Raw genomic sequence first — 17,955 nt, 5'->3', positions numbered from 1 at the left:
AATCAACCTTTAAAGTAATCTTAAGAGATATTTTGGCCACTAAGTGACCATGTTTTTTCTAATAAAGGCCAAAAGGTCAATTATAAAATCTATATATATTCATATTGGCCAAACTACAAAGTATGTTGACTTCTCCACAAAGACGCTTTGAAAAGTAGCTCATCTGTATGGGAAGCTAACCATTGCACATAAAAAAACTATTCTATAATCACTAATTTGGAATATCAGAACTCCAAGTTTGCTAAATTCAACAATTGTCAGATGTTAACTTAGCCAGGTATGACTAACATACCAGTTGGGTTTATAGGTCCATTTTTGTTCAAATGTTTCTGAAAACATTTTCGTTTAAATTTATGTTTAGGTCATCGCATATTGAAAAGGTAATACAACAATTAATATCAAAACAAAATGTATATATATAATTATTATTATCATGTTTTATATAGCCTATTATTATTAATTAATGTATTAGTAATTACTTAATACTAACTATATATATATATATATATATATATATATATTAATTATTATATAATATTTATCTTAGAATGAATAATAATTAATAATATCATTAACATTATGATTTTCCAAAAACTACCGAAAAATAAAAATTTAAATAGTTGGTAAACTGCCGTTGAATGGTTCGCAACTGCTTTTAGCAAAAACGTTGATTTGATTGTTTAAAAACAGGCAAAGACTAGATTTTAGCTACTAATCTTATCAGCAAATAAGCTCTTCAAAGAAGTTTTCGAAATAAAGACAAAACGTATCAAGAGAGTAAAATGATATGGGCTTACCACTTCCATGCGAGATTGTATGCACATTTTCCATTCCACAAACAAAATCTCTTGATTTTGGAATATCGTTCAACAAAGCCCAAATCAAAATGGTGAGGTGGTCACCATTTCACCAAAAAATCAGAGGTGTACCAAATAAGAACACATGAAATGAGTAATTACGCCATCATACCAAATGCCATTTCGAGGAGCATTTCACTGTTACACGCTTGGTATTTTAAACTCATTCATGCAGGTATAAAGTTTAGCTTTGTATGTCTGACGTTCAAACACCAAACAGCAGCACGCTACTACTAACTGGCCTGTATGGCATTTAATTAAACTCCATGCAACACGCTTAATAATTTTATAGTGGTAACTTAATTAGCTAAGAGATAGCTGAGATAATATATTGGCCGGTCAAAGTGACTTACATAATTTACGTAACATAGTTTAAATAATTCATTACGCTGTTGTCGTTTGCAAACGACCAATGGCATAACCTCCATAGGCAATCGCTTCAGAATGTTAAAACTGTCAAGGCGGTTCCCGCGGCAGAAGCATTGCCGGATGTCGCTTTCGAGATAACAAAACGGGCGCGCGCATCTTGGGTTTCCCAAAGTCACAATTGTCCAATGAGATGACTTCACGTTGTGCAATCGGTTGCTTAGATACATTTAGCACACCATCAGCCCGCTGAGCAATGTTTACATCCTTAGCAAAAGCTATCGGTGTGGGCATAAGTTAAAAATAACTTTTCTAGTAACCGATGAAGTAATTTTATAAAGACAAAGGTGAACACCTTTGTCTATATAAAATAACTCCACTTTTAAGTTTAACAGTCAATCTATCACTTGTAGATGTGAGACAAAATTGTTAGGATTTGTTTTGACAGATTGACTCTCTTGGAGCAATGATATACAGGGGGGCTGTATATCATTGCTTGGAGTAATCATGTCGACCCTATTTGTAATAAGGTCACGAAGTCATTGACTCTGCTCCAGTTTTGCAGGCCATACAGAAACTCAAAATCTGCCATTTATAATTTATTATCAGTTTATATTTTGCCATATTATTTATGGTATCCAAATTTATTATAATCCAGCTCCAAAACATGTCACAAAGAATTTATTTTTGTTGCAAAAGAGAGCATTTCGACTTACTGCAAATCTACATCATATTCCTGCATATATTATTCTAACGAATGATCTTTGTAATGTTTGCATCTTTTTACTCTGCCTATGCTAAATTTTTATTTTACTTCAATTCAAGTTGAGATTTTTCATGGTTTGTATCCTCGTTTTTACATGACAGTTTCAGGTTCTGATTGGCGATACAAATGCATACAACCACTAACAATTATTTTGTAAATATTATTGCCAGCGGCTTTAACAAACTTTTATCTAATATTCGTTCTCTTAGCAGAGAAAGGCATTTTAAACACTATTTGTCAAACTATTTATTCGATTTTAATGGCTAACTGTTGCTTTTTTCTTTTTTTGTTTTATTATTGTTGTATGGCATAATTTGAAAAAAAAACATTTCTATTTTTGAAATCAAATTGTTGCCAGTAAACTACTATATATAACACTGGCTAATATTTTTTTATACTGTTCACCCAAATTAGGTCTAAAAGCTGTTTTGTTTAATAATATGTACTTAGTCAAAATCTTTTTATAGATCAAATCAAAAACCTTGACATGCATGACAATTTTAAAAGTTTATGCTGAATTAAAAGTCATAATGTACAAACCAAAAAAATAAATAATCCAAAGTACATACCGTACAATCTCTATTTGAACAACACCTCTAATAAAATGCTACTACAACGTCATGGCATTCAAATAGAGGTTTTACTGCATTTGGTTGAACTGTCCAAAAACATGTTACATGATGTTTTCTATTTACAATATATGTTTTGGTTTTAAAAAACAAGACTCTCCATTACTACGTGAATAGAGAGGGTGTTTTCAAAACTAATTCTAAGCTCATGCTGGGAAGTAATCTTTCAAGATTACTGCAACGCATCAAAGACAGCTTATATCAGCATCAAAGCCTGGCTAGGCAGCTTAATAACAAAGCATAGAAAGAAATTATGTAACAACAAATTATGCCCATGGCCGAATTACTGCAATTTAAATAGCTTGGACACTATGCCTGACCATCAGCATCTGTTTATTAAACATATTTGATTATCTGTTGCGGTTATGTAACTCAGGCCGGTGTTACATTCCCAGACAATGTCAGGCCGGCTACGACTATCTCTAGTGTTACACGCTACAAAGTTTTGTCATATTTTTCATCTTCGTAGCATGTAAATGGTTCAAAATGTCGCATCTTTGAATCTTCAAAGTGATTCAAACCTCCGTTTCAAGGGGGGTATTTTTGAAAACATCGCAGCAACAACAAAGTACTGCGTATCATGCAAACATCGATATTCGTATTATTACACAAATCTTTGCGATCGGAGGTTGTGTTTTCATCGTTTTCGTTAGTGACGTCCTTACAGCATCTTTGTTTCTAATGCATGTGTTTTAAGAATATTATCTTAAAAATAAATATTAATTCCGAAATTTAAAGAAAAATTTCTCACACTGCTTTGACATTTGGCTCTAGACACATTTTAGAAGTTTCAGTCGCAATATAAATTATGCACCCCATTGTAGATAAAAGCGCAACAGACTAATATAGAAAACGACGAGTTGTGCGACAATTTCTTTGTAGCCCGTGAAATCATCAGCTTCAAATAATTGGGAGTTGTGCGACCACTTCTACATATCATGTAAATTTGTCTTCCTCATTCCTACGATCAAAACCACAACATCAAAGCACAAAAAACCGTAGCATGTAACACCAGTGAATGTTTTCATGACAATTAACAGGCCAGCTAGGACTATGTTTTCATGACGATTAACAGGCCAGCTAGGACTATGTTTTCATGACAATTAACAGGCCAGCTAGGACTATGTTTTCATGACGATTAACAGGCCAGCTAGGACTATGTTTTCATGACGATTAACAGGCCAGCTAGGACTATGTTTTCATGACGATTAACAGGCCAGCTAGGACTATGTTTTCATGACGATTAACAGGCCAGCTAGGACTATGTTTTCATGACGATTAACAGGCCAGCTAGGACTATGTTTTCATGACGATTAACAGGCCAGCTAGGACTATGTTTTCATGACGATTAACAGGCCAGCTAGGACTATGTTTTCATGACAGGGTATGATGATTAATCTGCAAGTTTGCATCAATTTGCAAGTCAAACGAGTTTTATTACTCACAATTTTTTATCGCATGTTTCATGTTTGCAAAAATAAAAATGGCTTTTTCCATACAGCATTCTAATGGCTTTTTCTGGGGATGATGTGCAAGAAAATGCCTTACAAAGCTATTCCATTTTAAACATTTTCACACAGCCATTATTATTTCAATTTGAGTAGTTGCATTGTGCTGCTATGACCTCTAGCAGAGAAATCATTACCTTTCTTAAATGAGCTAAATGTTCATATTATTCCAGAAATGTGAAGAAGCTGTTTAAAACTGACTATTGCCGGTAGATAATTTGGAGATGCAAATTTTGTGAGGCATTTCCAAAGCAATAAGACTGTCGATACCAGCAACTTGTATTAACAAAGTTCTGGATTAATCCGCAACATATGAATGTCATTTAAAACACTTATCAGATGATAACTCAACGTGTGAACAACTCCAAATTTATATCTTCCAAGTCATGAAAACTCTGCATTGAAAGGAAGTGGGTGCGATGTCGGCAAAACTTGTGTGATCTGCACTGGTGAAAACATTTGAAATCAACCTTACACACTTCGAGTGCCCCCTGGACCATTCGAACGCAAGTGAGGTTATAAAACGCAATCTATAAATAACACTATAGATACAAACATGGTTGATGACTCATCTAAAAAAATGATCTTAGATTGTAGACATGTATTAGAAAACTAACTATTGCTCAAAAATAATTATATACAGTGAACCCCCACCATATGACATTAATTTGTCTCAGTGTTGGCATCATAAGGCAAAAATTTCTTATAGGAACCCATAGTTACTAATTATCTAACGCACACACCCCCTAGTAAAAACATCAAAATTTTAAATATGTATCGTACATATTAAAAACTAATAACAAATATTTGTTAATATATTTTGTAGGCAAAAATAATCCCCGTCGTAAGCCGAGAAAAAGCGTAAAACTAGCGGGTGCATTGTACTACATATTTTATGAGTCGGTTTGCATAAATAAAAATGATTGTCTCACTATAATGCTTTATCTGTAAAACAAGTCAAGACACCTGCTTGTTGATTGTTACAATGATAAGAAAAAGCTTGTGGTTAGATGACATGATCAAAACTGTTCTTGTAATTTGTCTTAACCTATACAGTAAGTCATTCGCGTTTGGTTCCAGCCAGCCGGCCGTAAGACGAATTAGAAGTAAGTCAATTCTGCATATTCTGTCGATTTTGATCTAACTTAAATGAATTTAGTTTACTAAACACATGCTTGAACAAAGTTTTAGTATGTATTTTAGTGAACTTCAAACTTTTGACTAATGTTTTATTATTTATATGTTTGCGAATCCGTTTTTACCATAAACGACAATACTAAACTTGCTGTGACGAGCAACGTATATCCCTTAATAACGTATATAATCATGACACAAATTGCCAAATTTTAATTTTGAGATAAGTTATTGTTGATATCGTGTGGCAGAAGAAGTTCGCCCTAATGTGTTGATATCATGTGGCAGAAGAAGTTCGCCCTAATGTGTTGAAATCATGTGGCAGAAGAAGTTCGCCCTAATGTGTTGATATCGTGTGGCAGAAGAAGTTCGCCCTAATGTGTTGATATCGTGTGGCAGAAGAAGTTCGCCCTAATGAAAATATAACGAAAAAGCGTAACAAAAATAACGAAGAACGACTTTTGCTACACCCTATTGTTCAGCCAGCTGTTGAGGTTGTGTCAACTCTTTCCTGCCTTTCGTCAAGCATTATAGGAAGCTGGCTGTTAATAACTTCATGCACACGAGTCGTTATAGTATCCTACACAATAATGCATGATTGCAACTACTAAAATAACCTTTGAGCTAAAACATCCCGTCAAACAAACTACAAACCTAAATGAAAGAAAAACTAATTAGGTGCCTAGATTTTAGTAACAAAATTTATTAGCAAAAATTTTGCAACTAATTTTTAATTTATTATAATAGAGCACATATATAAAAATTGGATGTTTTTATGTCAATGATTGTAAAGTAAGGGTGCTTTTGGATTTAGATATCGTAAAACATCTACACGGTGCAGTATTGTTTAACCCTTTTCCATTTAGTGGCATTGTAGTAGAAGTGGCGTTCAAATAAAGGTCTTGCAGTATGTGTGTCAAGAGCAAAGCTGCTAAATAGAATGGGTTATGTAATACCAAGTGGGGCATGTGATACGCTCTATGCGGGTTTGGAGTTGCGCGCCTGCCGAGTTACTGTGTGATAAGTGATTCAATAGATACTTTTAGCCTGGGTAACGGTTCGTGGACACTTATCTACAACTTAAGCATGTTGTGGACTAGTTCGCTTCATTGGAAAAGATAAGGAATTCTTTGGGGTCATAAAATAAGATCGAAATGAAGTTAACATTAATGAACTGTCTTAACGAAGAGACGGCTTTGTATGCATATTATGACCACAGGCTAAAACAGTTAATAAGAAAACTTTTAGACACTTTTGAAAGCATATTTATTCTAACCAGGATTTAAAAATGAGTAGGGGGCGTTGTCGAATCACCCTTTGAGCGGCATGAAGACACTAAGGCTAAACCAATAAATGTAAAGAGATAAACCAACTCCAAACGGGATGAGTGATAAGAGTGAAGTATTTTATCACTGCCGGTTAGGAGCTTTAGCGAATGGAATTTGATAAGCTTTGAAACATGAAAGATAACTATACTATGCAGTACTGCACATTTACAGGGTTTCCATGCTTTGAATAGACTCAGAGTTTCTTCCACTGCAAATCATAGAAACGGTAAAATCCCAACGGAAATACCGCAAATTCGCTTTGCTAAATTTATGTGAAGACATCTGCAGTGAGACTACTATTTGATGTTACAGAAACACTCACTGCAAATGGACTTGAATTGATAAAACCCAGTTAAGCTCTTCTCAGTAGAGGTAAAAAAAACTTTGCACATTTCATCATACTACCCCCCCCCCCCCAGTATATTCCAACTATTATTGCTAACGAAAGGTTGGTCATACGACAATGATCAGATAATTACCTTTTTATTTATTTCATCGCCTTATTCATTAAACAACCGAACCTACCGATTGTGCAGATTCCCACTACACTGGTGCTGCCCTCTTCCTTGGTTTAACTCTTCTAGCATAAAAAAACTGTTTTCACTAAAAATGATTGTCATTCATGCGACTTTGAAATAATAATTGTATTGCCGATAGTAAATTATGTTGCAATATAATAATAACTGTTGTAATCTAGATAGATAATCATATTATTAATAATAAAGAAAATGTTGATCCGGTATCCTGGCTGAGTTAGAGCAACAAATGTATGAAGTTTGAATTGAAAAGTGACCTTGACCCGAAAGCGGGTCTAGTATAACAAGTTCTGGTGGGGAGTACATCGCTAGTCTTGGAAAAATTGAAAAAGTGCAACTCCGAATCATTGAAACGTTAGGATACGAATCCATCGGCAGAGGTCAACTCTGAATCCATTCGAAGTTGGATTCAGAGTTGGATCCGCATTCCCCCTTGAACCTTGAACCTGAGCATTCAAAGAAATGATCTCATTCAAACTATTAAATCTCTGGACTGGGTAGGTCTAGGGAGAGATGACTTACATCAACTGGTAGGTCTAGGGAGAGATGACTTACAGCAAATTAAAGCTTGATGTCTTAGCTTAATATGCTCGGTGTTGCATAGGTATTGAAAAACAACTAATAAAACAGTGGCAGGTAATGTAGTTGTCTGCCACTTGCCATTAGCCTGGCTAATTTGACCAAGCTACATGTAGTTATTTAAACTTACTAATAGAGCCGTGAGAGCAAGCATAAAATCACGTTGCGCCATGCAGAACGGTATGCGTACTTTCACCCACATAGCGACATATATCGTCCAATGAATCCATCAAGCGCGTGTAGCTCAATGTGCTAACTTTAGCATATTGCCTGAAGATTGATAGGTTAAGAGATCAAATTCAGCACAAAGTGGATATTTATTTCCTAATTTTTAGTAGCTATACCTAGCCTGACCAAACGATAGACTTTGAGATTTGAATGGACAGATTATTTTCATTTGTATCCCTTCAATGGTGTAAGTTTACCTTTAAGTACCTCTTACACTAATTTCTTTTACACTCAATATTTTAAGGCTTCTCTGTATTTCTCGGCAGTTTTGAGAGCCATGCAAACACATCTATTCTCGAGTCTCACGCAATAGGACAGCTGTTATGCTTGACTAGGAATGGAAAAGGTAGCAATGATCTCTAATCCCTTTCAAGCCTAACCTTGTATGTATATACATGCAAGTTCCCTGATCCTAGACCAATCTTAACAACTTTACATCAACCCTGAAAGTACTTAGAATAGCATAATTCCTTTTGAACTGAATATCATATTAATGCATTAAGCTTGTAAAACTTTAAAAGTTGACTTGCAACAAAATTCACATTACAGTTATTTGGTATCAAAAGATTCACCATGTTTTACTCTGCTGTGTTGTAGGTGCAAAATATGTGGGAATGTGATCACAAGCTTTTAAAAGCTAAACAACGAACAGTTAATCGCCGCCGTCAAGAAAACGCCTTAGATGGGAATCCCTTTCTAACACGGCTCAAATGGGACGTAGTTTGAAAACGATGTGCTTCTGTTTACACTTTCATGCAAACTCATTTGTCAATGTTTTTTCACAAATATACTTCACGCATTCAGTAAAACCATGTCTATTGTATTTATCTATTATTATATTGTTTTTAGCAAGTTCCCAGAGTCTAGACCATATTAACAGTTTTCCATCAACTGTGGAAGTTCTTAGAATCCTTCGTTTTTCGTGATGTCATTCTATCGTTGTCTGTCATCTTTATGGACAACTTTTATCGTTAAAAACTCAAAGCTTCTGCAATTAATTGTTGCAAACAATGCTTCGTTTGCAAATTTTTTAATTTAGTATCAACACAACACTGAAAAATACTATTAATCAAGAAAATAACGATCGTTTTCTACAAAGATGGCGGCTTTTTCATGGGCGAGCGCATGCGCAAACAGGGTGATGGCGTAAAATAAACGATGGATTACATAATTTCTGTTGAACTGAATAGCATATTGAGTCTTCAAGCTTTGAGAACTCAATGAAAAATTGTTTCCGATATCTCAAGAACTAATACACCAGCCGACTAGAGATCTTGCCATTAGGCTCGTCATGTATATGACGAGTATATCACAAAAGCATGTATATGTATATGTATATCACAAAGCAATCAAATGCTTCTAGCCGGTTGGAGGATTAGTTCTTGAGATACTGCTGAAATACTGAATTAACTTCTAGTCAAATGAGAAATGAAAAATATCTGCTGACAGAACAATTGTTTCTAATGATACACTGATTGAAGTTGTCTTCTCTCACTGATTAAATTATTGATAATAAAGACTCAAAAATAGACAAAGTTAGAAAACTTCTAATAACAAAAGCTTTACACTAAAACTATATGTTTTTCTATTCATAACAAAAAGTACACACTCTATCAGACTCGGTGCACTGCATTCATTATGTTTCTCCAGTTAAATCTAAAACATCACTTCCTTGGAAGAGTGAAAAAACCATCTACTCTTTTTGATTTCTGTTCATTTCATTGAGTTCTACAAACTTGGAGCTTCGTGACGATATTCAGTTAAAAAGGAATTGTGCTATTCCAAGTACTTTCACAGTCGATGTAAAGCTGTTAATATGGCCATGGATCAGGAGACCTACTTGTATATGCAAAGACAAAAAATAGAGTTGAAAGGTTTTTTCTCCTTAACAACAAAAGCTTTATACTAAAACTATTTCTATTCATAACAAATACAGACTCTATCAGACTCAGTGTACTGCAACCATTATGTCTTCAGTTACTTCTAAATCATCACTTCTTTGAAAGAGTTCGGAATAAGGAATATTTTCTGTATTTGATTTCTGTTTCTTTCATTGTGTACTACAAGCTTCGAGCTTCAAATTGGTATTCGGTTCAAAAGGAATTATGCTATTCTAAGTGCTACACAGTTGATGAAGAGTTATTACGAGGTCTACGATCAAGGAACCTACATTACTGTAAACATGTATAAATTATGGCCTATTCCTGTCATTAGCTTACCATTAAGTTTTACATACCAATGAGAACTCACCAGGTGTCTGTCATGAGCATTAACAAACAACTTGGAATTTGTTTCCTAGCAAACAACATTAGACTGTTTAAATGCTCCTTGGTTGTATGCATATTGATAAGGGATGAAGGAGTGCCAGATGCCTGCATCTAGCTTCGCATCGTAAAAGCAAACATTGTCATGAACGCCGATTATTAAAAGGCTTTTCTTCAAATAGTTAAACCGGATGTTGAGAGTTGAAATAAAAATTTTAAAGCCCGAGATTTTTTTCGGAAAACTTGAACTTCGTTCAGTTGTCTTATTTTAGATTGACTATTGGATATTGAATATTGGCAGCTGAAATGAAGTCAGATTGCATATCAAAATGTATTTCGTTAAAGTCCAGTAAACGAGAAAAAGGAAGGAAATTATGTACATGTTTAACTTGGGAACATCATCTCACTCCGCACTCTCTAAAAACTTTACCTATATATAGTAAGGGCCGCGTTCGTTCATCTGAAGCAATGCTAAGGGCATTAGAAAAAAGATTGCACTGCATGGAAATTAAACTAAGATAATTATACTCTCAGCCGAGCTCGCTACCTGTGGATTGCACCAACGGCTGCCTATGGATAAAAAAGATTAGTTGTGCACATATCTATTACATTCTTATGGCACACAGAACTGTCAGAGTATTAGTAACACTGAATAAAATAGCAGTAATACAATACAATAGTAACACTAAATATAACACTGTACAAACATACTAAACAGTTTATATTTTAACAAAGCATACTTTATGTGAAGTAATTTAATTTATTTTTTGGCAAAAAGCTGTCAGATAATCATGCTTTAGGCTGGTTCACACTATATTGCTGTATGTTGGCATCGTTCCTTTGGCGTTCATCGTTGATTATGTGGACCCGGGTACTGATAAGCAATGCGGAAAGGTCGGTAAAGTTTGCAGCTGTGAAACCTTCCCGATATTTCAATGTTTCACTTTCATATTTACAATGTGAACCTAGTTTTGGGTAGTCTTGCGTGATTTACTTATTTTTGTTTATGATAGTCGCTGTGGGAATAGTATTTTATTCAAGCATGCAAAAACAAAGCGGTTTTCTAAAACTAAAAAATTAAAACTGAAAAATGAGAACACACTCTGCCACAGATAATTTCCTGATGCAAACGCGGATGGGTTTGTGATAGTGCGAACATTGTTATCATCGATGATTACAGAAGTATTGTGGCATCATTGCCGAGATCTGGCAATATAGTATGAACCTGCCTTTAGATTCAATACTGACTAACAATTAGGCATGAAACTTCTTTAGCTAGTCCAGACCCGTATAGCTTCACAGAGTCCCGCGACTAAAACCGGAAACAAAAGTGTTTGTTTCCAAACAAACCCGATCGACATACTGATCTGCAATGTAATATTCATACCTTGCTCTCAATACCTTCATTTTTTGCATTTACTTTACTTTCTTACAAAAAACCTATTAGTAGATTTTTGTAGGAAATTTTGTCCTCTTTCAAATAGTGTATAATGAAACAATTAATTTCAGAGCGACTGCCGATGGGAGTAATTTTTGTTGGATTAATGTTGCGGCTTCTCCATTATAACTTATATAAAAATAGTGGGCGCGGCCTATTTGTTTGGAAACGAGCGAGCTCCTATATACGCTTCTGTTGGTCCCGGGACTCTGTGAAGCTATACGGCTCCGAGCTTGTCAAAACACTGATACTCTATCAAATACTTGATGTATATTCGCCTCAATGAAACTTATCAAAATGCAGCGTAAGCAGTGACTTTGAAACAGGTCAGTGCTTACGCTGCAATGATTTGTATGTTTGTACAAACACTGTTAGCTTGATCTCTTCAACATTATAGATAACAATTTCAGTATGATTTCCAGGCTGAGTGGTCAGTTGATCGTTTTAGAGGTTAACTGCTTCTACTAAGGTGACTGAGCAAAACTAACTTTTGCTAGGCAATTATTGCTGCCTAGCACAACTGCTGCTGAGCAAGTATGCTGCTTTTACTCAGCTTTGTATGCTGCCATGTGACTCAATGGCATACCTCTAACTAGAGTACAACAAGTCATCAGGCATTATGTTGCTTGAGAAAATGTTCTAAAATTTTGCAAGGACTGCTATAGTAACCTGGATTTTTTTTAAATTGTGCCAAATCATGAACATACTAGAGAAGGTTATAGCCTGTTCACCAAATTTCTTTTTTGCAAGCTTTGACAGTTCATAGAATGGGTTTCGAATATATCACAAGCCGCCTTGAATTAAAAAAATGAATAGTTAAGGGTTGTACCCTCTTTTAGTTTCAAGTGATTGTACAAAAGCATACATTTGTTATCCCAAATGTTATGTTACTAGGCCATATTTATGTGTATATTTCTTTGAAATTGGATTACAATTTATTCATACCTCAACATTTGATCCGAAGGTGTCAATTTTTTTGTAACTCAATGCAGTATTTCCCATAAAAAAATAAATACAGATTAATTCGTTTCAGTATTATAAAAGAACCATTTAAAGACAGTGTACTACGACTACAATGGAATAACATGTTTTAATTGTCGTAATGGTTATTGTTATTCAAGTGTAATCATTACATACACACTCACAAAGTAATAAATACCTACATGTATTTAGTAACTATGATCTGCAAAAAATGTAACATTACTGTGTACAGTACTGTATAGAGTTCATACCTTCCAGACTGGTGTATGAGAGACTTGACAGCAACTCGTTTGATACACAAAACGTTTGTGACGTTAGGTAACATAAGATATACCTTGAACTTAACTTAAATGAATTTAACTTACTAAACACACACTTTAAACTAAGTTTTTATCCTTTACGAAACTTAACTCTAATTTTGTTTTCGTTTTGATTTTTATGAGCTCTTTCCTAGTTTGGGGCTTTTTGCCTCGCTGTCACCTTTAGCCAACCCGATTCAAACTTTTTTAAACTTACGAAAGACCAAGCGATGTTGTTCTCAAAAGCGACCTTTGGCATACTTGGCGACAACCGGCTTGTATGCTTGTTTCTCAAATTTGTTTCGTATCTCAAGGTGAAAGCTCGCTCAAAATTTTGCTCTTATCGCGATTCTGTCATATGGGTCGCGGTCACAGAAACCAAGGTTAAGTCGCAAATCACGAAGTTGAGTTATCCGACTTTGAAGTTGCACTAACTGAATTTATAATATTGGTAACGATTTTTGTAACACGTGCATCTGGACCAATCAATGAGTGATCTGTCTGAATCTGAAGTCAGTTTAGCCAATAGAAGTCTTTAACCCTCGGAAAAACCCTTAAAACCGTTGCTATGCTAAACAGGAAGTACTGAAAAATGGCGTTTGATAAATATAATCGTTTTCTTTTTGCCGATTTTAAAGATAACTTTGACATTTTGGACACTTATAATGAGTACTTTGGTATTCCAAGTGATGTCAACAGCAGCGAAAGTAAAGGGAATTACGATGATATTTTCCTAACAATTCTTACAAGCTTATTACAATACTTAATTGTAAGAATAATTATTCGATTTTATAAGATTGTTTTCAGATTTAATTTTAAGAACAATCGTTCGAGTTTACAAGATCGAAGTATATAACGATTGATGGTGTGCAATATGTTACGGTTGTTATTTTTCTAAAGATTTTGTTGATGATTTGGCTGTGCCCAATATCGCGATACTGCCAAGCCGTTTTTAATATCTGCAAAATTAAGTAATACAATTTTTTTATGAATATAAAGCTATTTCTATGACAACCAGCTAAAATCTGTTTAGATTTTTAAATTCAGCATTATTTTTTTAATATAAATACAGAAATCTAGATAAATATCACAACTTCTTGATAGTTGTTGCTATGACGTTTTAAAATGTAAACAAAATTGTGCATTGGTTTTCGTTTCTCAAACTTTAAACCAGTTTTTTCGGAACTATGTTTTCGCACTAATGGTAAAAGTGCATTCAGTTTTTTGACCACAGAATCTGCTGTAATTAAGCTAGAATCAATTTTTTTGCAAAATAGCTGTGAGAAATTACTCCTTCTGCCAGTGTAGATAACTCTAAATCTTATCATCCCGACTTGACCATGGTTTTTGTGATCATGACACATATGTTGGGCACTCGTATGTCAAAGTACAACTGTATTAACTCGGCTCCATCAGGCAGTGCAACTCCTCATTGTATAGAAGTTATCTTACCACTACTAAAACTGGCATATTTTATTTCCAATTTAGAAATCAAGTGCAAAAAATAAAATATTTCACTTATATAGAATTTTTTTTATTATTTTTGCTATCAGTACTTTTGAAGAAACTTGACATTAAAATTGCACTATTTATAGCCTGCTGACAGCAATTGCACTATTTATAGCATGCTGACAGCAACTAGTTTTTTTTTTAGCAATTTTGACAGTTTATCAGCATATCAGTAAAGCACAAAACATTAATTTTCACAATGCAGCAGAGCATTTCGTATTTTATGATTCACCTTTGGTTGTTACCATAGCAACAAATAGCATAACAGTTACTGATGTCAGCTGAGCTATGCATTAATGTGAACTTGTACAACTTTCACAAAGAGCAGATGGCCTTGAACTAGCTTATTTTAATAATCGGCATCTCTTGGCACTACTTACTAGTTTGTTGTTACTAGTGTAAATCTACTAACTTCATATGAGCTGGTATTAGTCTGTCACAAGTGACAGTGCTTGACATCTAATCTATAGCGCCTTAGGCGTTTCCGTCATAGACTTATAGATAAATAGCCTTCTCCTTACCTATATTGTTAATATTTCCACTAATAATAATATAACATTCTATTATGATATCACTATAAACCAGTAGCCTTACCAGTACCCAGTAGCATTTGTAAACAGCCATGCGGATATATGCTTGTTTTCCAGCCGTTAATATTTCTGACACACCCTACGCAATGTCTGAATACCGGCTGTCAAGGTTCAGAGTGTCAATTCATATGTATAGGTGTGAGTGTATGTGACATGTTAACAGTATGTGTATGTACATTAGGTAACTATTTTACCAGGCATTTGACTAGTATCCTATATGGGGCACATTTATCATTACCAGCAAGCTTTGTATAAACAATTCCTAAAGTTGCCATTTGTAGGTCAGTTTTAAATATTTAGGTCACCAGTTATAATTACCTTACTAATGTTTGATCAACCGTGACTAAGCACATACTTTGCACACATTTCTAAAAGTGAACATGACTGGTTTCAGTTAGTTTTAACTTGTTATTTAATTGAAAACAGTGTCTTCATTCATACAGCTTATGCACGTGATGTCTGCATACACCCGTTTCACTTAGGCTACAGGCACGTAGCACATTACACTTACTAAGTTTTCACACAGTGATACACCCCTATATGGTGCTGCAATGTCGTCTTGAAAACAGCCATGTCACTCTCATTTTGTTATAACTCAGTATTGCTGTTTGGAAGTGAAACACAAATGCGGGTGCACCATCTTTTCGCCATGGAAACGGCTTTAGCGACCAACAACGTTGCACTTGCGCATAGGTCATGCTTCTCTGTTGCTTCATTTGCAGAATCTTTTGTTGTTGAAATGCTCTAATTTATCGGTTTTTACTTGAAAATAATGAAAGAGAAGGCTGTATGGATCCTGAAAGTGAAACATTTATTGACTACCAGATTGAGTATGCAGAATCATAAATAGTAAAAGGCAACAAAATTTGGATTTGTATGTAAAGATGTTGAAATTGCTAGCCAACAATAATTTTATTAAAATTTTATTAACAGTTTAGTTTAATTAATTAAATTTAATTAAATTAGTAGTTTGGTCAGCTCTTGATCTCTTAAAGTTAAACCATGATAATTGGCATCGCACAATCATTGCCATACTATAGCAACTAGGAAACATTTACGACTTTTCATCACGGTTAAGCGTTTCTGCACTGGTGTGTCCGGGTGCCACCATACTATCACTGTATGGAAACTTGGTACCAGATAATTAAAAAAAATTATGCAGTTGTTGCTTTGTAGGGCCTTCTACGCAAAAAATTCCATATAACGTAAAGTGCCAAGTGGAAGCAACTTCTCAAATTTGATTTGAATAGTAACATATCTCGCCGCAGTTATGAAAAAATGGCGTACGTTGAGTGTTATATTTACAACTACCAAGACATTTCAGTTCGTCGTGATAGATCGTCAGATGCGTCGACAAAACAGAGTAAAGGTAGCATCGCAATTGTTAATCAATACTTATATAGGCGATCGATTGGTGCAGTTGTCACAGCATCGGTTCACCAATCTGAATATTCATAGGCTCTGGGTTCACAGTCCCCATTTTTGAGTAAAGCCTATAGCAGGTTAAACCCTTGTGAGAAACAAGATTTGGGTTTTTAACCTGCATATTATAACTAACATTGAAGTAGTAAAATTCCCTGCTGTAGTTTTTAAAGCTATAGAAAATTTAGCTACGATGATATCAGTGCAAAAGGCAAATGACTGACACAATAATGTTAGTACCACTTCTATACAAATATCTATTTGACAGGATGACTATTGCAAGGCAACACTCGCAATCAATCTTGTTATCTGCTAGCTTCAATCATGGCATCGTAAAAAGGTTTTTACCTTAAGTCCATATTTGTCCTTTGAAATGTTTAAAAACCGGTTGTGAGAATCCCATTTTGTTTTCTAAGGAGGAGACAATTCCATTACTGCTTACTAGCTTGGCTTCTTACCACTTTTTGATGAAAAACACAAAATTAAGGAATGAGCAAAGTAACACTGTTCAGCAATAATGTGAAAAAAACTGTAGCTTGTGCACCTGAAACAATAACGACAGACGATTTTTAAGTTAATTGTCAGTGAATGGATTATCAGACCTTTTTTGGTGTTTTTTGATACTCGTTTGAAGGAAATAAAAACGCTTTTTAATCAGCAAAGCTAGCTTGCTATCACTGTTATGCTCAAACTAACAAAAATATTACGTTACAAAAATACTAATCAACAACAGATGACAACACAATTTAATCTGTACTGTTAACCCAGTAAACTTATGGTATCATCAGACAACCATTAGTAATTGTTTCTATATGAACAATCATAATGCATGTACTGTAACTTATGACAACTCTGGGAACTTTCGTGTAAAGGCGTATAAATAGCTATTAGCACTATAACGTAACTAAGCTTTACCTGGATGGTTGCAACGTGCAAGCGCTGTTTGCAGTCCAAGCTGGCTGGGCACTGGCTACAGAATACCTTTACGTTAAGACTTGCGTCTGCGAGCTTTCGAGTGGGGGCGGAGCTTGTTGATTAAACTCAGATTAGACTGGCTATACGGAGTGAAGCTAATATACTGGCGTCTAACATCAGCAATACTATTCTTTTTGAAACTCTGAAGCCGTTTTGGGCGTTGCGTCACTTGTCATATAGTAATGCGGACTATAATAGGAGTCGTGTCTGTCGTCTGTCCGAATCCACGTTGGAGTTTGGGAGAAAAGAATGCATTATACAGGCTTTGAACCAGTGACTTCCCAATCGTGAGACCAACACTCATACACATGCACTTATTGACCACATTCTGCCCCTTCAGAATAATTGTGCATATAGCTATCATTTCTGCTTTAGCTACTGCTGGTTCACACTATATCGCCGTATCTCGGTGTTGATGCCACAATACTTCGATGTTCGTCGATGATAACAATGTACACAGTATCACAAACCCACCTGTGTTAGCATCAGCAAATACTGTGAGGCAGTGTTCTCCTAAAACTTTTTAACTTTTCGCAAAGAAACCTC

General features: G+C 35.0%; 1 protein-coding gene across 1 annotated transcript in view; it reads right to left on the bottom strand.

Annotated features, from left to right (window-relative positions):
- Positions 1 to 17,408, bottom strand: part of LOC137398474 (sulfotransferase 1C2A-like) — a 36,994-nt gene extending 19,586 nt beyond the window's left edge. The window contains exon 1 of the mRNA XM_068084594.1: positions 17,350 to 17,408. The gene's annotated coding sequence lies outside the window, so the exon portion shown is untranslated. The remainder of the gene's footprint in view (positions 1 to 17,349) is intronic.
- Between the last annotated feature and the right edge of the window lie 547 nt (positions 17,409 to 17,955).

The sequence above is a fragment of the Watersipora subatra genome, chromosome 6 (genome assembly GCF_963576615.1).
Source record: "Watersipora subatra chromosome 6, tzWatSuba1.1, whole genome shotgun sequence".
In the NCBI taxonomy this organism is placed as follows: Eukaryota; Metazoa; Bryozoa; class Gymnolaemata; order Cheilostomatida; family Watersiporidae; genus Watersipora; species Watersipora subatra.
This window is presented reverse-complemented; position numbering and strand designations above follow the sequence as displayed.